Genomic DNA, 23,710 nt, shown 5'->3' with positions numbered 1-23,710 from the left:
TATTCCCACTAAAGCTGGAGCAACTCGATTGGAAGTAAGTTCCCTGAGGTCTGGCTTCTGTCTATGGAAATGCCAGTGGTTTATTTGTGTTTTCAGAGGGCTGCAGATGTTACCATTTGTGATTTTCAAGAGCAAGTGAAATGTCTTTCAGGAAGATGGTGCTAGAATGGTCTGATATCCTACACCCTGCATGTGAGGCTTTGTTAACGCCGGGGCCGGCCTCCCGGGCATAGCGCTCATTTGTTCCACCTGCACACATACATGAGGCGTGTGCTGTACAGGGGACACAAAGACAGATGTTCTGCCCTTCACCGTCCTTTCACTTAGACTGTAACACTTAACTCCCAGGATTTTATACGGTAGCCAGACATTTCTAGAACAAATGCTGGTCTTGTTTTTAGGCCTTTCATGTCATTCCTGTTTTTGTACTCTGATTTATCAAGACTTCTACTGCCAGGCTCAGTGGCTCACACCTGTAATCCCAGCACTTTGGGAGGCTGAGGCAGGTGGACCACAAGGTCAGAAGTTCAAGACCAGCCTGACCAACACGGTGAAACCCTGTCTCTACTAAAAATACAAAAATTAGCTGGACAGGGTGGTGCACACCTGTAATCCCAGCTACTCAGGAGGCTAAGGCAGGAGAATCACTTGAACCCAGGAGGTGGTGGTTGAGTGAGCTGAGATCGTGCCATTGCACTGTAGCCTGGGCAACAGAGCGAGGCTCCATCTCAAGAAAACAAAAACAAAGAAACAGACAAACAAAAAACTTCTGTTTGAGCCTTTAGGGCTATTCCCTCTGGGTGAAGATGGTGTAGCAAGCCCCTGCAGAGTAGAGATTCTCAACTCGACTTCATCGCCGAGGTGTTCTACTTTGATTTCCACCAGAAGCATCTCTTTAGTCTCTACAGGTATTTTAAAGCTAAATCAAGTTGGTGTCCCAAGTCTTCTTGATCTTGTTACCCTGTAATCTGTAGCAAGATGTGAACACCTTTTACACTGACCTTGGAGATATTTGGAAATTATGCCTCTTTCAATGGAGTGACAATTTATTGGGAACTTTTCAACAGATGTCAGAGCCAGTCCCTTCTGCTCCCTTCATTTAAAAAAATTATGTATATATTTCCAATTATAAAAATTCTCATGCCATATATTGTCTGTGGCATTAAATCATTGGTGGACTCACAAAAGAAGGTTTTGTGTTTTCAAAAACATTTTTTATTATAGCTGGTTTTCATGTTACAACATGTCTTTCTGCAACTGCTCCCTAGACCAATAGTTTCCAAGTGTTTTTGAATGGAAAATACTTTCATCAGTAAAAATTTCTAAGCATCTCTTTCCGAGCATGTTCTATTTATTTACCAATTTTGTTGTGCAACAGAGAGAAAGCAGAATAAGTGCCCCCACAGTTTTTCTAAAACAGCTGCTAACATGTTCAGGCGGGACTTATTATGACAGCAAGATTCATCCAGAGTTTGCCAAATCCCCTAGCTTAGATAAGTCAAACCCAGAAATGTCTAAGTTCATTGAAGGTGGGGAATTCATAAAAGTATGGAAGTCTTTTGCTTTCGCCTCTGCAAACTGTGGGAAAGGAAATGGGAGGTACTTACCTACCCCAGGCCAGGTGAGGGGATGGGAGGTACTTACCTACCCCAGGCCAGGTGAGGGGATGGGAGGTACTTACCTACCCCAGGCCAGGTGAGGGGATGGGAGGTACTTACCTACCCCAGGCCAGGTGAGGGGATGGGAGGTATTTACCTACTCCAGGCCAGGTGAGGGGATGGGAGGTACTTACCTACCCCAGGCCAGGTGAGGGGATGGGAGGTACTTACCTACCCCAGGCCAGGTGAGGGGATGGGAGGTACTTACCTACCCCAGGCCAGGTGAGGGGATGGGAGGTGCTTACCTACCCCAGGCCAGGTGAGGGGATGGGAGGTACTTACCTACCCCAGGCCAGGTGAGGGGATGGGAGGTATTTACCTACTCCAGGCCAGGTGAGGGGATGGGAGGTACTTACCTACTCCAGGCCAGGTGAGGGGATGGGAGGTACTTACCTACTCCAGGCCAGGTGAGGGGATGGGAGGTGCTTACCTACTCCAGGCCAGGTGAGGGGACTCAAAAAGGTGGGGAGCTTGTGCAAGAAAGGGAGCGACAGACCTGCCCCCAGCCTGAGGCTTGTTGAGCTGCCTGAGATCACCTTGTCTCAGTGGGGTGTGGGGAGAGAAGTGTCTTGAGAGACTGACAAGCATCCCAAAGTATCCGAGAGTAGATTACATGGCAACTGGAGTCTTCCACATATCCAGAGACTGTGAAGATGGGAGGCTTGCTGGAGCTGCCTGGGACTCAGGTCAAACAGGAGAGATGAGCTGGGAGCAGCCTGCATTGGCATGGACTGGCCGAGCAAGGATGCCTGAGCCCCCATGGGCCAAGTGGATGGTCCAGAGGACGGTCAGGTGTGAGCCCTCTGGGGGGGCATCTCCCAGGAGGTAGCCTATAGAGCTGATGAGAATCCAATGACAGCAACAACAACAACAACAAACAGAGATGTACGGGAGCTAAGGAGGGAGTTTCACAAGACAGTGCCCTGCTAGTGACAGGGACAGTGAGTGCCGTGTGTGGGTCTCCCCTGGAGAGGAGGAGGCAGAGGGACATCACCAAATAACACACAGACATGTCCTGTGAAACAGACAGGACTTGGGGGATGCCCACCAGCAGAAGGCACCAGTAAACAGATTAAAAGAGCACAACCAGTCATGTGAGTCTTTGCCCTTTTCCCCTCTGCCCCAACCTGGAGGAGCTGGGGACGGGAGGGGAGAAAGATACGAAGAGCGAGCGGAGGAAGAGTGAAGACCAACCCTCTCTACCATTCCCTGTCACCGGCCCTCAAGCCATGGGTGGGCCTGAGGTCGGGGAGAGAAACAGTGCTCAACTGCATGGGAGTTAGAGGTTTGGATTCGGACTGGCCTAAACTGTTTGATACCTGAACCAGAGACCGTTTCAGATAGTTGGAAGTAACCAGAAAGCTGAGTTATCTTCTAAGATGTCATTGAGGAGGGGAAAAAGATATCCAGAAAAGCATGTCTGAAGGCAGCACTGGGAGAAAAATGAAGCTGTTTCTGGCTTGTTCCCTACCAAGGTAAGTCTACTCAGTAAACAAACGATGCTAGAAAATCTGGAACTAACTCTTTCTTTCTTTCTTTCTTTCTTTCTTTCTTTCTTTCTTTCTTTCTTTCTTTCTTTCTTTCTTTCTTTCTTTCTTTCTTTCTTTCTCTGTCTTTCTTTCTTTCTTTCTTTCTTTCTTTCTTTCTTTCTTTCTTTCTTTCTTTCTCTCTCTCTCTCTCTCTCTTTCTTTCTTTCTTTCTTTCTTTCTTTCTTTCTTTCTTTCTTCTTTCCTCTTTCTTCTCAGGTAAAAATAAACAAAACGGAAGCCCTAATATTATCTACAGTAGCTCAGCACGTGCAGTCCCTGGGGTGAGCTGGGTGAGCTTTCAGTTTGGAGGCCAGAGCTCCAGTGTGGTCTGTTCAGTTGGAACCCAACCCGGAACTCGTGTGCAGACTGAGGCCTTGGAGTCCGAGGCGCTTTACCCAGCTCTGAACAAATGCCAGCCCAGACTGCTCCCCATTCTTCAGTCAGCACCCATTTCCTGCCTGTTCTCAAGCGTCAGGCTCTGTGCTTGGAGGGTCCTTGATAAATAAAGCAGGCAGGATCTCTGCCCTTGAGAAGCTTACAGTCTAAGACTAGAAAACACGGTATAAACACACACAAATACATGTTTATAAATTGTCGTCAGTGTTGTAACAGTGGCAGTTTAAAAAATGGTTACGGTACAGTGATAAAATATAGTGTGTGTACAGTCGGTGGAGGCAACCCATGGCAAGACCCCTATCTAACCACTGCAGCAGCTGAAAGGTACACACACAGAACACCCAGCAATGATTGTGCATGAAATTGGACATTTTTATTTTAGAGGAGTGTATTCCCGAAAGGGAAATGAGAATGGTGTGTGTGTGTGTGTGTGTGTGTGTGTGTGTGTGTGTGTGTGTGAGAGTGTGCTACTCTGAGTAAGGAAACATGCTGGGCAGTGCTGTGGAGAGAGATTTAGTAGGTAAGGCTAAGCCAGGAGCCTCTTGGCCAGTCTATGTGTATGTAGGAATACCTGAGCATCTCTGAACCACTGAGAGTAGCAGGGCAGTGAATGTGCCTATGGGACCCAGCCCTAATGCGTCTGGGCTAGGAGCGGACCAGTGGGGCAGGAAGAAAGGGCCTCAGAGGATGTCACAAGGAATGATATAGATTTCTCCTTGAGACAAGCCAGCACTTGGCACAAAGCTTCTGCTCCAGGCCACTGTCTTAGCTCTTTTGCTGTCCAATTTTTGGTCCAAGGTACGAATGATAATATCACATCTCTACTACGTGCTGCACAACTTTCGAGGTGGCTTTATACATGTAATGTCATTTAATCCCCACCACAACCTCACGATGCAGGCATGAGTATCTTCATTTTGTGAGGAAGGAGCTGGGCTCACACTCGTCACGCCCTTTGGCACGTTGTGTGCAGAGCCAGGCTCCTGCTGCAGACTTGACTCTCTGCAGTGCCTGAGCTTCTTCCTCCAGCCCACAGCGCCTCCGAACACACCCTAGACCTTGAGCACCTTGAGGGCTGAGACCATGTCTCGCTCATCTCTGTAGCTCCCAGAGCCCAGCATTGTGAGGAATGCAGTTGCTCATTTATTTATTCATCCAAAATAAATATTTACTGAGCACTAATTAAGTTCCAGGACCTGTGCTGTAGGGTCATTAAATATTTGACAAATGAAAGAGGGGAGGGAGGCAGAAAAGGGGAAAACAGCCCAGAGGCAGCTGGATGTACAGTGGGGCCCCGGGGCTGTGTGGGAGGCGGGCAGTGCCGTGGGGCGGGAGGAGCCCTTGACTGGCACTGAATCCCTGGCTCTGGCATTAGCTTGCTGCCTGTCATTGCCTCTCTGGGCCTCAGTTTTTACAGAACTTTCCAGTACTCCTCAGGCGATTTTTTGACAGGTGATTTTGAAAGCTCCATCAACTGAGCAAAGCATGCGGCCTGCCCATGCCTTTCACTTGTGTCGCCTCGTCGTGGTTTGGAGGAGTCCTGCTGAGAGGGAATCTCTTCCTGAGGAATGAATATCTTTTGAAGATTAATTCGTGCATGAAGTTCGCTTTTTAGTATCTTTTTATTTTTTATTTTTTGAGGCAGGTTCTCACTCCTGTCACCCAGGCTGGAGTGCAGTGGTGCAATCTCGGCCCACTGCAACCTCATCTTCCCAGGGTCAGGTGATCCTCCCACCTCAGCCTCCTGAGTAGCTGGGATTACAGGTGCACACCACCATGCCCACCTAATTTTTGTCTTTTTTGTAGAGATGGGTTTTGCCATGTTGCCCAGGCTGGTCTCAAGCTCTCGGGCTCAAGTGATTACCTGCCTTGGCCTCCCAAAGTGCTGGGATTACAGGCGTGAGCCACCGTGCCTGGCCGAAGTTTGCTTTTTACATGGAGCACTTACTGTATGCAAGACACGAATCCATTGAAAATTGATTGACTGATTGGTGGGAGTAGTAGAAAGGAACTGGAACTCAAAATGTAAAATTCTGGATGCCAGTCCTTACTCAGCAATAAGTTGCTGTGTGACTCTGAACAAGTTACTTCTTTCTCTGGGTCTTAGAAACGGTGATAATTAAATCAGCTCAGTCGATGTCTGGAAGGGGTCAAGGGCTGTTGGCGCTTTTAAAAAGTTTCTTGTGCGATTCAGATATGCAGCCAGGATTGAGAACCACTCGTTTACACGTTTTTCTTCCCGTGTAACTGTTGAGGCTAGAAACTGGGAGTCCGAGGCTCTAAGGCTCCTAGCACAAATGTCTGAACTATAGAAAATATGAGAAATGGGTTTGTTATTGTTATTATTAATAAAATAATCATGGAAGAAGATAAAAAGCAAACAGAAGGTGATATAGTTTGCATATTCGTCATCTCCAAATCTCATGTTGAAATTTGATCCCCATTGTTGAAGGTGGGGCCTAGTGAGAGGTGTGAGGGGGGTGGATCCCTCATGAAAGGCTTGGTGCCATCCTCCTGGTAATGTGTGGGCTCTTGCTCTATCCGTTTCCAAAAGAAGTGATTATTAGGAAGTGCCTGGAACCTGCCTTCTCTGTCTTTTTCCTCCTCTCTTGCCATCTGGAGCCTGCACCCCTTTGCCTTCCCCCATGAGTAGAAGCAGCCTGAGGCCTCACCAGATGCAGATGCTGGCGCCATGCTTCTTTTACAGCCTGCAGAACCATGGGCCAAATAAACCTTTCTGTTGTAAATGACCCAGCCTCAGGTATTCCTTTATAGCAATACAAATGGACTCATACAGGAGGTTTAGGAGAAGAAAGAGGAGGAAGAGAAAAATCAGCAACCCACATAGAATATTCCAACATCGGAGGAATCATTATTATCTTCATTTAATCTCTCAACTTCAGTTTCCCAACTGTTAAAAAAAAAAGAAAGGAGAATATCTAATTCCTAGTAAACTGGCTCCATAAATAAATAAATAGCCTCGATTTGTAGCGTCTACACATTTCCCTGGTGTAAATACTCCCACCGTGGTTGACTTTCACTTATGAATGGTTTAACAACAGCTAGAAAATAACCCTGGATCCTTAGCAACAGCTCTCCTAAACCTGCACCGGCCAGCTCTAGCAGAGCAGAATAGGGGAATAAGTGAGTTAAACATATATAAAGTGTTTGGGACAGTGCCTGCCTCATAGAAAGCACTCAATAAATACGAGTTGTTACCACTATCATTACTGGTATTAATAATGTTATTTTCATTATGGCTATTGATAATGTTATTAATCGTTATTAGTCATGTGATTTTCTTTCATCTTATTTTGCTAATAGAACTCTTTGTCTCTAACAGGACCCAAAGAAGCTGAAAGATAGGATTTTTTTTCAGTATTTCAAGTAGAAACCGGGTAGCTCCTGACGGCTATGCAGCCTTTTATGCAATCCGCTTTATAACCAGGGCCGTTTAACAGAAAGAGATTACATTTATGATAGTTCAGAGTTTATGAAGCACGGCCATGGTTTTTTCTCCTCTTTTGATACCTACAACATTCAGTGAGATAGGCAGGAATTCCCATGTTACAGACAAAAAAGTTACAGTTCAGAGAAATGGTAACTTACCAGGGTCACAGGATTTCTGCCAGTGGTGGAGCTGGGTCTCAAAAAGGTCCAGTGGGGCTGGGCGTGGTGGCTCACACCTGTAATCCCAGCACTTTGGGAGGCCAAGGAGGGCGGATCACAAGGTCAGGAGATCGAGACCATCCTGGCTAACACAGTGAAACCCCATCTCTACTAAAAATACAAAAAATTAGCTGGGCGTGGTGGCGGGCACCTGTAGTCCCAGCTACTTGGGAGGCTGAGGCAGGAGAATTGCTTGAACCCAGGAGGCGGAGGTCACAGTGAGCCAAGATCATACCATTGCACTCCAGCCTGGGCGACAGAGCGAGGCTCCGTCTCAAAAATAAATAAATAAATAAAGCCCAGTGCTCTCCCATCAATTGTAGCTCCAACTTAATTTCCAAGAGGCATTTATGTGGGACACACGATTCCCCTGACCAGGGACCCCAGCAGACATGGAGAGAGACGGAGAGAAGAAATGAGGCAGGCGGGTGACCTCATCTACTCTAAGCAAAAGCCCTGAACACTCACTGCATGCAGGATCTTAAAATAAACATAGTTAATTCGGCCTAAGTACCTTCCATGAACATTTTCAGGGAAGGGATCTCCTGAGGGAAAACTTACTAATTCATGATAAGGATAAAGTAGACTCATCTCTCGCTTTTAATGTGAGCTTGAGTTACTACGATAATTAGGTTAGGCAGTGAGGGTATTAAGCTGTGTAGTGCAAGAAGTCCTGTTGTTTGTAAAACACCAAGTGCGGTTTAATGGAATGCGTATGTGTGAGTGCACGTTCAGGATGGGCTGGGGAAGACTCCAGCGACACTTTGGAGGTGAGAGTCCGCTAAGTTGGGCAGCTACCGGGGCTCCCCAAACATAGCTCTTGGGCTGAAAGCCTCTCCTTACTGAAGAGGCAATGACCCCATCTCTAAGGAATACAATACGCTCCGTCTTGTGTTCTGCGGATTAGCAAGAAGGGGTGTCTGGAGAAGACGCACACGCGTTATCTTTATGATGTTTTCAACATGCCATTGATCCTGCAGTGTGTCACATGCCTAGAGTGGGCTCACTCGGATGGGAGGGGGGTGGATTCTCCTACCTTTCCTTCCCAGTCCTCTGGTAACTTAGGTTGGGTGCTCGGGAGAGGACTTAGTAAGGACATGCGGCTTTCGGTGGCTGTGAACACCATGTGGTGCAAAGGGCCCACACGGAGAATGGGGACAGGGCCTCTCATTCCTGCCAGACTCATCACTTGAGGGGTTACCCCATATTTTTGTTTCAAGGGAAAACCCCAACAATGTATCGACATTTTTGAATGCATGCTAAGCAACACTGGGAGAGAGCGGTCTACATTAGAGGTCAATTTTGGGATTTGGGTTGTTTTTTTTTTTCACTTTTAGAGTTAAAAAAATTATTAAATCAGTAATCACAAATGACTTGCTTCTAGACCTTTGCTGTTTTATCCAGCTGGCTTAGAAAAAGCCACCTCAGTGCCCAGGGGAAAATGTGAGTTCCAGGAAGCCTTTGGGTACCAGGCAGCTTTGGGAGGAGCTTGGAGGACCCTGTTTCAGAGTTCCAGGGCTTTGGGTTCCAAACGCTTTCCAGGCTGAACATCTCCAGGTGATGCTTTTCCAGGAAGAGGGCTTTGAGATGCTGCCCTGAGGCTCTCGTGTGAACACGGTCCACTTTGGCAAGTCCTTCTGGTGTTTGGAGCCAGAGACAAGGAGAGCAGCATTTGTTGAGCATTTTCTAAGCCCCAGACTCTGTGCTCCTTGCTTTCTCTGCATTACCACACATAATCGTCACAACCTCCGCTATGAGGTAGCTGCCATTATCTTATAGGAGAAGCAAGATACCCAGGCGGCCAGCCCAGGACCTAACTCGGCTCACCCGACTCCTCTGGGTCCCATGGCCCAGGCATGGATGGCTCAGCTTAGACCGGGACAGAACTGGCTCCTTTCTTGCTCCACACGGAATAATTCAGTCCATGGCCTATCACATTATGACACAGAATGAGTAGGACTAAAATTAAATACTCACTGTTTGCCAAGCCCTATGTCAGGCCCCTGAGAGAGGCAGCACAGGGTAACAGAAGGAGCTCCAGCTTTGGGAAGAGAAGGCCCTGGATTCATGTCTTACTCGTTATTCATAGTTGTGCAGTTTGGGGCAACTTAACCTTTCTGAATCTTAGTTCTCTCAGCCATAAAATGAGTACAATAATAGTACAAACTTTTCTTCAGAAAGCTGTTGGAGGATGAAATGAAATAATGTGCGAGCCCTGTAAGTCTTCAGGGCATTAGCATCATCATGCATATTCCTCATGAACCTGTGTTAAATGCTCCTGACACATTCTTTCTTTTGTATGTGTGACAGTCTCCTTCTGTCACCCAGGCTGGAGTGCAGTGGTGTGATCTCAACTCACTGCAACCTCTGCCTCCTGGGTTCAAGCGATTCTCCTGCCTCAGCCTCCCAAGTAGCTGGGGTTACAGGTGCCCACCACCACGCCCAGCTAACTTTTGTATTTTTAGTAGAGATGGAGTTTCCCCATGTTGGTCAGGCTGGTCTCGAACTTCTGACCTCAGGTGATCCACCCGCCTTGGCCTGTCAAAGTGCTGGGATTACATAAAGCATCCTTCTAACAATACAGTCTAAAATTGGGTCCAAAATGGACTTCAGGCTTTTATATCATTGCTTTCAGAGTGTATCTTCTCTCTCTTTTTGAAAATAGAATTGCATTTGCCACTTCTGTATGTCAACTCCTTTCCCTAATTCTCTAAAAATCATCTACAGTGCTTTGGTGACGAGCTTATTCAGTCATTCAGGAACCTGGGAATACATTTCATCCTAATTCATGAGAAGTAATAAAAGGTTCTGAGAGTGGTAGGGAGGGGAAATGTTGTATTTATTTACTTGTCCTATATCATTTCGCACATATTACATAGTATGTATTATTCAGCACCTACAATGCAAGGTACTATGGAAGATACACATGTGAACGGCAGCTTCTGTCCTCAAGGAGGACACAATCTAGGAGACAGCCAGACAACAAAGGCAGAGTGTTACATGCCTGAAAAGTGGTGCCTCCAAGGAAATGTGTCATCCAGGGGAAGGAGAGATGTCATCTGGCCTGGGCACCACGGAGGAAGAGAAATTTGGGCAACTGACTTAACTTTTCAGGAACTGGGAGAACTTTGCTAACCTTTGGACTAGGCTTTGAAGAGTGGGTTTGGTGGCAAGCCAGGAAGAGGAAGGGCAATTAGGGGTTCAGAGGGAAATACACAGGACCTGACAGTGTCTCTCTGTCTGGTTGGAGCTAACAAATTATGTAAGAGAAAAATGAGATCATTTAGCTGGGTGCCAGAGTGTGAGAAACCTTAAACATCGGGCTGGGTTTGACTTCACTGGGGAGTCACTGAGCCAGTATTGTCAACAGAGAAGTGACATAAACCTCACCCTGAGGGGCTCTGTCAACCAGACGGGAGATGGCGACCAGGGGGAGGCATGCTAAAGCCAAGGTCGCTGGCCAGGTGGCAGCGAGAAGGGCAAGAACTAGAGAAGCGTCCAGGACAAACAGCTCAGGGGACGATCCCTCTGAGTTCCTATCCAAGTTCCACCGCAGGGGACCTTGTTTATCCTCTCTGGGCCTCAGGTGCCATAGCTGGGAAGTAAAAAGCTTGGGCCACAAGGTGATTTCTCCAAGTCCTCCCAGCCTGGCCTCTGGCTTTCTGTCTGACATTTTTGTCACTGCTCTTCAAGCTGGTCAAACAGGGGAGGAGTAGCAGTTGTCCACCCACCGTGCCAGGCCACCCTGTAACCCCAACAACCCCTGTCGCATTCTCAACAGCTGATGTTTTTTCTTTTGTACAGCCTTGTAAAGAAACCCAACTAATTAAATCAGTTGTGTTTGCCTTGACTTCGCAAATGTCCCTGAAACAAATGATGCAAAACAAAGAAACACATCAATAAATGCAGCCAAACAATGAAGTGCAAGAACACATAAGAATGTTCTTTTATTACAAAGGTGACATAGCACATCAGTGAAGAAAGGAGAAACTCAACCAGCAGGCCTGGGGCAAACAGCTGTTTAGGAAAAAATAATGCTCCATCTCCATCTCACTCTGTAGACCAATATTAATTCCAGGTGATTTCAGAAGAGAAATATAAACATTTCCTAGAAGAAAACAGAGAGACAGTTAATGTAATCTTGAGACAAGGGGAGCCTTTCTTAGCCTGACACCAAAGCAGTTACAATAAAGGCAAAAGGGTTAATACATTAATTTTTATTATTATTATTTTTTGAGATGGAGTCTCACTCTGTCGCAAAGGCTAGAGTGCAGTGACACAATCTCGGCTCACTGCAACCTCCGCCTCCCATGTTCAAGCGATCCTCCTGCCTCAAACCCCCAAGTAGCTAGGATTATAAGTGTGCACCACCAAGCCTGGTTAATTTTTATATTTTTAGTGGAGATGGAGTTTCACCATGTTTGCCAGGCTGGTTGCGAACTCCTGAGCTCAAGTGATCCACCCGCCTTGACCTCCCAAAGTGCTGGGATTACAGACACGAGCCACTGCTCCCAACCAGGTTTGACCATATAAGTATTTAAAAGTCGGCATACCAAAGACAGTAAAACGATTTCCCAATGTTGTATCAAACATCTTTTTAGGTGTTTCTGGGATGGGTAGGAAAGCCATTTCTTATTATCTCAAACGTGAAAAGGGGGAACCCATTAATGAGAGAAATGAAGAGAACCAGCGTTAGGGGGAACTTCAGGAGGGAAGAAAGCCTTCACCACAGCCACTGAGCAGGGCCAGGAGGACGCTGAGCTCCGGCTCCACCGCCAGGACTGCCCTGGGGAGAAACTGGAAGGCTCCGCTGGCCTCCCCATCCCACTCCTCCACCCCGGGCCAAAGCAAGTGAAGGAAGTCAATGCAGATCCTGCCAGGGTTGCCTTGGCCTTTCTGCAGCTCAGAGGGGTAGGGGTGGAGGCACCTCCCTCCAGGCAGATGGCCTGGGGGATGTCCTTGAGCCCCTCCCCAGGGCTCCGGGAGCTTGTCTTTCCTGTTCTGTCTCCATGGCCTGGATATCACAAGGGAAGGATCTGGTGTCATGCTGCCTTCCACAGCCTGTGACTGCATGCCAGGCCCCAGTGCCCACAAGAAATATGACTCCATCTGCTCCAGGGGACAGGCAGGCCACTCTCGGAGCTCGCTGAGAAGTGGGTGAAGTCTCCAGGCATGGAGTGCCGCTCATCTGAGCCAGCGGATTCCTACCTTGCTGGGCTTCCCTTTGGGGCTGAGAAGGAGCCCCGCGTTCCCGGCGGATTGGAAGCTCCCTCTGTGGCCTCCTCAGCAACCGCAGGCTGCTGCCGTCTCTGAGCGGTGGTCTGGGGCTGAACTGCCAGGTCACCGCACTGTTCCCAGCCCCGCCCGGCTGCAGCAGCAAATTCACAGGCGGCAGTGAATGGTCCAGCCTAAGATGCGGGATCTTAAGGATGAAGGTGGCGTGGGGGCTAACATCGCTTCTGGGAGGGAAATTCACGTGGTATCCACAGGTAGAATTCACACATACCTGGGTTCATCTGGCAAACTAGAAAGCAACGGCCCAAGGAGGGCCTCAGGGCAGTGAAGCAGAGAAGCCGCGCAGAGAGCACTCACCCTAAGGGAAGAAGGAGCTGGAGGACATGAATGCGGGAGAGCCTTGGGGAGGAGGCGGGCACTCCTGAGCAGCAGCCGAGACTCTGATTGGACCCCGCACCGACCCCATTCACTTTATGTCTGGGCTCTGCAGAGGGTGAAGGCCGGAAGGAAGAGCGAGCTCCGGACCAGCCCAAGGCCATGCACAGAGTGCGTCAGTGCAGGCAACAAAAACCGATGGATCGGGCTGATAGGAGCTAAGAAGGAATGCTGTGAAAGGGTGTCACGGAGCTCACAAGGCGGCCGGCCAGCAGGACGGGAAAAGTAAAAGAAACGAAAGGTTACTATGCAGCCAGAACCACAGCCACAGACCCAGCCCAGAGACAAGCCTGCCGCCCTCTCCCTGACAAAGCCCGGAGAGCTCAGCAGGCTCCGCTGATTTTGTCCATCTTGGATGCTGGATGTCGCTGCCACCACCACCAGCATCCCCATCACCACTGTCACCACTGCCACCACACGCCAGAAAGAATCTGCCCCTGCCCCAGCCTCACTGCCGGCACTGGCTCCTGATTGAAAGTTGGAGGTGGGTGAGGCTGACTGGCCCACACTTTGGCCTGGAGGAACATGGGGGAATGATTTGTCCGTCCTCTTCAGCTTCTAGATTTGCACATTAGGAAATTCTCCCAACATAGGAGGCTGGAGAGGGAAGGATCAGTCAGACACTGACGGCAAAGAAGGAGGAAGAGGAGGAGAAGTGAGAAGAAACAAACAGTTCAGCTGGAAAAAAATCTTGAAGACATCACTCCTGCTGTCCGGGCTTCAATCTGTGACCATCCAAATTGCCTGGGGGTCATGGGAGGAAGTGGGCCTGAGAGCCCTGTCACTGGCAGCGTGGGCAAGGGGAACAGTCACCATCCTTCATGGTCATCACCATCATCATCTTACGGACTGTCCCTAACCCGGGGTTCCTCAACCTCTACAACTAACATTTGGGGCCAGATAATGCTGTGTTGTCCAAGCGGTCCTGGGCATTGTAGGATGTTTAGCAGCATCCTTGGTCTCTACCCACTCGCTGCCACCAGCACCTCCTCTCCAATTGTGACAATTAACAGCGTCTCTAGACATTGCCAAATATCCCTGGGGCAGAGTTGCCTCTAGTTGAGACCATCGCTCTAAACACAGCTGCCTCAGTCCTCCTATGGGCACTCTGCAATAAAGGCCTAGACTTTCCCTCTGGAGAGGCTGGGCTCCTGCTAGGACAGGAGCAGCAGAGTCCCAGGGCGCCCTTTTGACTCCTGCTCACGGAGTCAGGAAGGAGGAAAAGGGCAATCTCATGTCACCAAATATTTACTATGCATTGAGCCCTGCACATCCTGCCTTTGCTCATGTAGCATGTTCTCCCTCACCCACCTCTCTTCATGTAGCATGTTCTCCTCACCCACCTCTCTTCATGTAGCATGTTCTCCCTCACCCACCTCTCTTCATGTAGCATGTTCTCCTCACCCCGCCTCTCTTCATGTAGCATGTTCTCCCCACCTCGCCTCTCTTCATGTAGCATGTTCTCCTCACCCCATCTCTCTTCATGTAACATGTTCTCCTCACCCCGCCTCTCTTCATGTAACATGTTCTCCTCACCCCGCCTCTCTTCATGTAGCATGTTCTCCTCACCCCGCCTCTCTTCATGTAGCATGTTCTCCTCACCCACCTCTCTTCATGTAGCATGCTCTCCCCACCCACCTCTCTTCATGTAGCATGCTCTCCCCACCCACCTCTCTTCATGTAGCATGCTCTCCCCACCCTGCCTCTCTTCACTTGCCCAAACCTGACCCCTTCCCTCTTTCTCTGAATTGGCCTGCATCTCTCCCTTTCAAGATGTTCAGTGCCCTGGCCAGACGTGGTGGCTCACACCTGTAATCCCAGCACTTTGGGAGGCCAGGGTAGGTGGATCCCTTGAAGTCAGGAGTTCGAGACCAGCTTGGCCAACATAGCGAAGCCCAGTCTCTACTAAAAATACAAAAAACAGCCAGGTGTGGTGGCGCATGCCTGCAGAGTCCCAGCCACTCCAGAGGCTGAGGCGGGAAAATCGTTTGAACACAGGAGGCGAAGGTTGCAGTGAGCCGAGATTGCACCATTGTACTCCAGCCTGGGTGACAGAGTGAGACTCCGCCTCAAAAAAAAAAAAAAAAAAAAAGTTGGACATGGTGGCACACATCTGTCATTCCAGCTACTCAGGAGGCTGAGGCAGGAGAACCACTTGAACCTGGGAGGCAGAAGTTGCAGTGAGCTAAGATCATGCCACTGCACTCCAGCCTGGGCAACAGAGTGAAACTCTGTCTCAAAAATAAATAAATACATAAATAAATAAATAAGCTCAGAGCCCTAGTCTGAGACCACATTTTACTCTGTGCTCTACCCCTGCAGTGAGGTGGGGTGGGGAGGGGGCAAGCCATACCCTGCACTGAGGGCCATCATAAGACAGCGCCCTGTGAGGACCCTTGTGGAGAGATGTTAGGGGGACGCGGCTCATTTCATCACGCAGCGCTCTCTCAGTTAGGACCCTTGGGAGAGATGCCCAAACTACTCCTGAGCAACTGGTCAGTTTTTGTTTTATGGACACCAGGAACTGGGCCTTTTCCCAGGCTTCCCTTTCCTGGAAGCTGTTAGAAAGCTTGGAGCCAAATTTGGGGTTCATCCTCATCATCTGTATATTTATGGTTCTCGTAGTTTAGTCTCATTCCTGGCGCCATTTTTATGCCCTTACCCTTATTTTGTCCTTTTATTCCTTCTTTTAAATTATGTTCCCTTGTTATGTTTTATGTATTAACAGTTTCTGGCACAAAGCATGGTATAAATGAGAAGATAGATGTAGATAAAGTAGTTCTGTTTCTCTCATATGAGAGCTAGGTATTTTTATGTCTTGTCTGGTTCTAAATTAATATGAATTTACTGAAAGCAGTAGCTGCATCAGATTCATTTCCTGCCCACCGTCCTCACTCCTGCACTCCCTCCCCTGGAATTCAGCCCGCTGCCCGTTACGTGCGGACACTCAGTCAGTGTTTGTTGCTCTGTTGATGACTGGTTCGCTTAGATGCAACAAATTTCTTCCCTCCCTCCTTTCTCCCTTCCTACCTTCTTTTCTCTCCTTCTCCTTCTTTTTCTTTTCTATCTCTTCCTTTTTTTCTTCCTGAAAAATAAAGACAAAAAAGAGGAAACAGATACACTTTGGAAAGAACTCCCAGTGAGGTCCGTCACTATAGTCACATTTTAGAAGAACTGACACTTCAATTCCCTTCTAAAACCTACAACAACAGTCTATCAAGTTCATGCTGAAAAGTGACTTCAGCCAGAAAAAGGAAAGTTCAAGACCAGCCTGACCAACACAGTGAAACCCAGTCTCTACTAAAAATACAGAAATGTGCAAGGTGTGGTGTCATGCGCCTGCAGAGTCCCAGCTACTCCGGAGGCTGAAGCGGGAGAATCGCTTGAACACAGGAGGCGAAGGTTGCAGTGAGCCGAGACTGCGCCACTGCACTCCAGCCTGGGTGACAGAGTGGCAGAGCCCCAAGGCCTTCTTGGTGACACTGGTCTTGTCTGGGGAAGTAACATTCCAGCCTTGTCAGCTCATTATCTTTTCTCTGAAATCACCCTGCCTTTTCATCTGGATCCGGCATTCCTCAGACTTTGCCTTCTCCTGGTGAGGCATGTGTTACATGGAGAAAGTAAAATGCTACCCTCAGAGAGTATTTGCTGAATGAGTGAATCCTATTTAGGCAGTAAAATAGGGTCTGGAGGCAAGAAACACAAGATACCCTCTCCATAGGGCATACACCGAGTAAATGACTTTGTAACTTTACTTCATCCTCTGCATTTACATAGGGTGTACTCCAAGCAGAGGGTATTTAAACTCATAAAAACTCGGTAACGGGGCCTTTGAGCCCCTACACACAGGCCCGCTCCCACACTGTGGGGTGTGCTTTCATTTTCAATAAAACCCTTCATTCTTTCCTTTGTTTGTGCATTTTCTCCAATTCTTTGTTCAGGACTCCAAGAACCTGGACTCCCTCCACGGTTAACATTATTTGAACCTCCCAACACTGCCGTGAGTTAGACAGAGCAGCGGTGATTATCACTATCACCCGTATAGATGAGGAAGATGAGACTTAGACACATGATTCACGGTATAGTCAGGACCAGAGCAGTGGTATAAAGCTCAAGGAATCTGCTGGGGGTGCAGAGCGGGTCTCCATTAAATGTACATCACCCTAAAGCAGAGCCTAGGCCTCAGGCCCTGCAGATGTGCCAAAGACCCCATCACTGCTGTAGAATATCATTCGTTTGTTAGTTTGTTATTGCATTTATGGGCAACACCCATTTATTGAACACGGCATGGTGCTAAGCACAGTGAAGCACATAAAGATGAATGCGTCCACTCCTGAGCAGCTCAAAGTCTAGCCAGGAAAACAGACCTAGGGACAGAAGACCACGAAGCAAATCGTCAGCACTCTCATGGCCCCTCTCCTCACCAGCACTCCTGAAACTGTGCCTGCAACTCCACGGTGGCAATTTTCATATGGATTGCAATTGTTTCGTGCCTCTTTCACCACCAGAGTATAACCTCCTTGAGGAAAAGGGCAGTTTTTTGTTTATTTTATTTTATTTTTTAATTAATTTATTTTTATGGGTTTTTTTGAGACGGAGTCTTGCTCTGTCGCCCAGGCTGGAGTGCAGTGGCACAATCTCCGCTTACCGCAACCTCCGCCTCCTAAGTTCAAGCAATTTTCCTGCCTCAGCCTCCAGAGTAGCTGGGATTACAAGCACCCGCCACCATGCCCGGCTAATTTTTTGTATTTTTAGTAAAGACGGAGTTTCACCATGTTAGCCAGGCTGGTCTGGAACCCCTGACCTTGTGATCCGCCCACCTCTGCCTCCCAAAGTGCTGGGATTACAGGTGTGAGCCACCACACCCGGCCCGACAATTTTTATTTTAGCCTTTTTTCCCCCCACAGCATTTAGCCCAGTCACTGGTATCCAGCTTCTACTCAGTCAACACTTGCTGAAGGGATGACAACAGAGGCCTCTTGGGGCTACAAGAGGAGGACATTTCTGCAGGAGCCATGGAGCGCATCACAAAAGGGAGATTTTGCTTGGAGTCTGAAAGCTGAGGAAGAGTTTGCTGGGAGACAGGGTCAAGGGTTCCAGGCCAGAGGAACCCCATAAACATGACTGGCCTTGGGTAAATGCTTCCTGCTGGCCAGGCTGTGTGTGGCCTGTGGTGTGAAGGGCTTTACAAGGACTATCTCTGAACCCCACCCACCCCATGAGGTTGCTGATATGATCAATACCATCTTATACCTGAGGAACAAAAGGCATGGAAAGTTCGAGTACCTTGCCCAAGGCCACACAGTTACTATGCTGTAGAAGTGGGACTAGAATTCACTCTGGCACACAACTATAGCCCAGGCAGGAGGGGGAGAGGTCACTACCTCTTCCTTCCCTCTTCTCCTTGGAACTCTTGAAAGACTTTGGCTCCATCTGTCACCGAGACCCCAGGGTGTCTGTGATCAATAGGATCTCAGCCATGTGCAACCCCTGGGGGCATGCAGCCATGTGGGGCACCTGGTCCTAAATGTTCCACATGCATGTGGCCACCCTCCTTTGCCATGCCTTGAACAGCCACTCCACAGTCTCCCCAGGTTCTCCTAGGCTGTAGCCAGGGAGCTGAGGTGAATGGCTGCTGTTCAGGGTTATGTTCCTCCCTTCCTTATCCAGAGAGACCCTGCCTTTGCTCCCCAGGCATCTGCACTCCGCAGAGAAGACACCTTGAGATAGGAAAAAACCGAGGCAGCATGAGAGCAGCCAAAAATGCCAGCCACTCTCTCCCGGTACAGGATTCTGTTTTCCAGAGCGCTCCCAGGGCTTAGCAGTGGAAGAGGATGGAGCCCAAGAGCTGCAGAGGAGGCACTGGGTTCCCAGGGCCTCTGACCCAAGTGCCCATGGTGTGTCTACTGGGGCAGTGTGCTCAGTTACCTGCTGTCTTCACACTAGGCCTCGTCCTCAATGTGCACTCTCACAGTGCCACAGGAAAACGAGACATTGTGTATGTTCCTATTAGTGACCATCATTCAACATGCTTGATTGTTGGGTCAACCTTATGCACCAGCCATGATAGAGGGGATTTTATAGTGTGCTCATCTAAGAGAGCTGCCCTGGATGGACCTGGCCCTCAGCTGGGCTGTGCTCTGGGGACGTAGAGCCCAAGAAAGGATTCCAGTTGAGAGGGTCACTCACGTGAAGCAGAGAACATCGTCTGACTGGTCTCCATCTTATGGCAAAAGACATTTTAGCAGATATTAGGGAATTCTACAATGGTAGTCTCTAGTATTTATTGTCCATCAGGTGCCAGGTATGTAGAATATATCTAATCCTTGTAACAAACTTGAATTGGAGATCATTGTCAAATTTTACAAATAAACAATCTTCAGGATGTTAAGCAGATTTCCCAAGGCCAATTTGTAAATGCCACAGCTAGCGTTCAAACCCAAGACTTTCTGATTCCAAATCCCATACACTTTCCACTACACATGTGCGTCTCTGCCCAGGCTATGTTCAAAATACTCACCATCACCATCACTGTCATCATTATCATTATCTCTAGCTCAGGCTGTATTCACAGTACTCATCATCATTATCACCATCACCATCACCATCATCATCATCATCTCCAGCCCAGGCATGTTCACAATACTCACCAGCACCATCACCATCATCATCATCATTATCATTATCTCCAGCCCAGGCATGTTCACAATACTCACCATCACCATCATCATCATCATCATCATCATCATCATCTCCAGCCCAGGCATGTTCACAACACTCACCATCACCATCATCATCATCATTATCTCCAGCCCAGGCATGTTCACAACACTCACCATTGCCATCATCATCATCGTTATCTCCAGCCCAGGCTGTGTTCACAACATTCACCATCACCATCACCATCATCATCATCATTATCTCCAGCCCAGGCATGTTCACAACACTCATCATCACCATCACCATCATCATCATCATTATCATTATCTCCAGCCCAGGCATGTTCATAATACTCATCATCATCATAATCTCCAGCCCGGGCTATGTTCACAATACTCACCACCATCACCATCACCATCATCATCTCCAGCCCAGGCTATGTTCACAGTACTCAACATCACCATCACCATCAACATCATCATTATCTCCAACTCGGGCATGTTCACAATACACACCATCACCATCATCATCATCATCATCATCATCATCTCCAACCCAGGCATGTTCACAATACTCACCATCACCATCACCATCATCATCATCATCTCCAGCCCAGGCATGTTCACAATACTCACCATCACCATCACCACCACCATCATCATCATCTCCAGCCCAGGCATGTTCACAATACTCACCATCACCATCACCATCACCATCACCATCATCATCATCATTATCATTATCTCCAGCCCAGGCATGTTCACAACACTCACCATCACCATCACCATCACCATCACCATCATCATCATCATTATCATTATCTCCAGCCCAGGCATGTTCACAATACTCACCATCACCATCACCATCACCACCACCATCATCATCATCTCCAGCCCAGGCATGTTCACAATACTCACCATCACCATCACCATCACCACCACCATCATCATCATCTCCAGCCCAGGCATGTTCACAATACTCACCATCACCACCACCATCATCATCAATCATCATTGTCTCCAGCCCAGGCTATGTAACATTCACCATCACCATCACCATCATCATCATCATCATTATCTCCAGTGTGTACACCAGGGCATCAGTGGGTGCTAGAAGCCACAGAAATAAATATAAGCCATCTTCTTGAGGGACAATTTGTTTGGTGATTCGTAGGCATTGGTTTTACATTAAAATCAATATTGATATATTAAGGAAGAGAGAACAAGTTAAGCATAATTGTTTAGGGGGAGAACGGAACTCGAATCTATGGGCTGTTTCAGGCTCTGCCCCAGTTTTGGGGTCTTTCTTTGTGCTGTTGAAACACTTGAATGGAAAATGTGGAGAGGTCCCAGGCTCACCCGGGAAACAGTGAGCAGGCCCTGGTGGTGAGGGCTGCAGGTTGCCCTGGACTCCTCCTTCCTGCCTGGGGATTGCCTCCAGATTAGCAGAGGCTGGGGTCTATCTGAGGCAGACTGCTTCAGTGCACATAGGCAAGCTATGGTCGAGAAATGGACTGTAGGATCTTTCAGATCTCTTCTTATCTTGTTTTCAGGTAATTCTGGTATTTAAAGTTTTTATCTTCTTAAAAATTTTAGGAAGATTACATTTCTTAGGAAATTTTAAATCAAATCATGCTTTTATGGAGTCAGAGAATTGAGCCTTCCCTTTCATGACCCCGGTGTACCTCTCCCAAGAGGTGTAGTAAGTTGGTTTTGCGTGGTTGATGGGGGGCGAGGGTTAGCAGTTCTTCTCTCCTTCAGTAGTTCTCAAGCTTGGCTGCACCAGGGATCACCTGGGAGGCTTTTGTTTTTTGTTTTTTTGTGTGGGTTTCTTTTTTGAGATGGAGTATCACTCTGTCGCCCAGGCTGGAGTGCAGTGGCTCAATCTCAGCTCACTGCAACCTCCACATCCTGGGTTCAAGCAATTCTCCTGCCTCAGCCTCCCGAGTAACTGGAATTACAGGCATGCGCCACAATGCCTGGCTAATTTTTGTATTTTTCGTAGAGACGGGGTTTCGCCATGTTGGCCAGGCTGGTCTCAAACTCCTGACCTCAGGTGATCCGCCCGCCTCGGCCTCCGAAAATGCTGGGATTACAGACATGAGCCACCGTGCCAACCCCACCTGGGAGTTTTAACAAACACTGATGCCTGGGCTCAGTCCCCAGAGGCACTCTCTGAAGTGCTTGACCAGGGCTGTGGCCTGCCCACTGAAGGTATTAAAAGCCCTTCAGGTGACCCAGGTACAGCAGGCTTGAGAACCACTGTCGTGTAGTTTTAGGCCAGTGACCAGGATCCCTGGCTCTTTGAAGGAGCAATTTCAAGTAGATCTGAGCTGCAAAATTGCCATCACCTTACCCCTGCTCATTAAGAAAACTCAGAGAAAAATCTTCCTGCTAAAAGCCTGAGGTGAAAAGGTTCCGCTTTTGATGGATGCACTTAAAGGAAAAAGCTTTGATTTGTTTGAAGTCATCCTTAGGGGTTGGTTTTTTTCTTGCATCTATGAGAGAGTTCTCAAACCCTGTGAAATAAATTAGATTCTATCAGCAAAGGTTGATGAAATGCAGATACTGGGAAAGAGCCGTTTCAATGAAAATCCGGAAGGTCCATGGCTGGCTTCCTTCTTGAGTAATTTCTATGGTTTTCACAGATATTTCTGCAATCTGATTGCATTCATTCATCTTCTCCATTCCCACTGTCATAATCCAGGTCTGACATCTTCTCGCTGCAGTCACAGTCTCCTAACTCATCTCCCTGCCACCGGTGCTTCCCTTCTTCAGCCACTCTTTGCATCATGCCCAGAGAGATCTCTCTAGAATGCATATTTGATCATATCACTCTCCTGCTTAAAAATCCTGTGGTATCTGTTTCCTTGTTGCATTTGAAATAAAACCTGAACTTCTTTGTACAACTCATAAAGTCATTCATGATCTAGTACACGCCTACCTCTCTGGCTTTTCATCTCAATTTCTCCATAATCCCGCACACTCTGTGCCAAAGCCAAACAGAATGACTCACGGTTTTCCAAACATGCTGAGCCCTCTCATGTCCCTGAGGCCTGGGTTCTAGAGGGTTCTAGAGGGCTCTCTATATCTGGTACATCCTTCCCACCGCTTTCCGCTTTCTTCTCTCGACTAAGTCCCACTGTTTTATTGTTGTTGTTGTTGTTTGTTTGTTTGTTGAGACAGAGTCTTGCTCTGTAGCCAGGCTGGAGTGAAATGGTGTGATCTTGGCTCACTGTAGCCTCCACCTCCCGGGTTCAAGTGATTCTGCTGCCTCATCCTCCTGAGAAGCTGGGACTACAGGCGTAAGCCACATGTCCAGCTAATTTTTGGATTTTTAGTAGAGACTGGGTTTCACCATGTTGGCCAGGATGGTCTCGATCTCTTGACCTCATGATCCACCCGCCTTGGCCTCCCAAAGTGCTGGGATTACAGGTGTGAGCCACCATGCCCAGCCAGTCCCACTTGTTTTTAAAGAAGCTTCCTTGAAGCCTCACTCCAGGTTAAGCATACTCTTCTTTCCTCCCACAGCACCTCAGGCATTGACCTCAGTCACTACTCTTACCACTGTGTTATGATCATCTCTTTGTCTACCTTAGACTGAGCTCTTTACAACACCACTCCAGAACCTAGCCCATAGCCTGACATGTTATTGGTGCTTACTATGGTTTCGAATATAAAAGAGTCAAAATAATTCCCAAAATATGTTCACTTCTGCCCTACTGACTTCTAGCACAATGGGCAACTGAAGTAGGTAGTTTGCATAGACACCAAGAAAATAAATCTTTGTCTTAGTGGCACCTAATTTCCCCTATGTCAGTAAAATCTCATGGAAAAATATCCAGTGCTTGCTGAATGACCAGCACAATGGGGAATAAGCAAAAAATAAGACGTGGTCAGATGAGATGTTCTTTCTTCCTCTTTGCTTCCACTGCAATAAGTGTTCCTGGCTGAATCCCTTCATTCCCCATGAACTGCTGTCCCCTGGGTGTGTGGCTTTTCCTCCACTATCAGGAGAACCCGCTCCCCATGTTTAACGTGGGTTCTTTTCTATTTCCCAAGTGTCTCGGCTGGGTTGAGAAATAAAGGGAAAGAGCACAAGAGAGAGAAATGTAAAGCTGGGTGCCCG

General features: G+C 48.0%; 1 protein-coding gene across 9 annotated transcripts in view; it reads right to left on the bottom strand.

The window, feature by feature from the left end:
* Nucleotides 1-11,174: 11,174 nt before the first annotated feature.
* Nucleotides 11,175-23,710, bottom strand: part of FAM43A (family with sequence similarity 43 member A) — a 197,045-nt gene continuing 184,509 nt past the window's right edge. For 3 of the 9 annotated variants that reach the window (XR_012095619.1, XR_012095621.1, XR_012095622.1), the window contains 3 exons: nucleotides 15,953-16,007; nucleotides 12,461-13,545; nucleotides 11,175-11,360 (listed from right to left, as the gene is read on the bottom strand). The gene's annotated coding sequence lies outside the window, so the exon portion shown is untranslated. The other 6 variants (XR_012095625.1, XR_012095626.1, XR_012095628.1 and 3 more) reach the window with 4 other exon arrangements.

Source organism: Chlorocebus sabaeus, chromosome 15 (genome assembly GCF_047675955.1).
Source record: "Chlorocebus sabaeus isolate Y175 chromosome 15, mChlSab1.0.hap1, whole genome shotgun sequence".
Taxonomy (NCBI): domain Eukaryota; kingdom Metazoa; phylum Chordata; class Mammalia; order Primates; family Cercopithecidae; genus Chlorocebus; species Chlorocebus sabaeus.
This window is presented reverse-complemented; position numbering and strand designations above follow the sequence as displayed.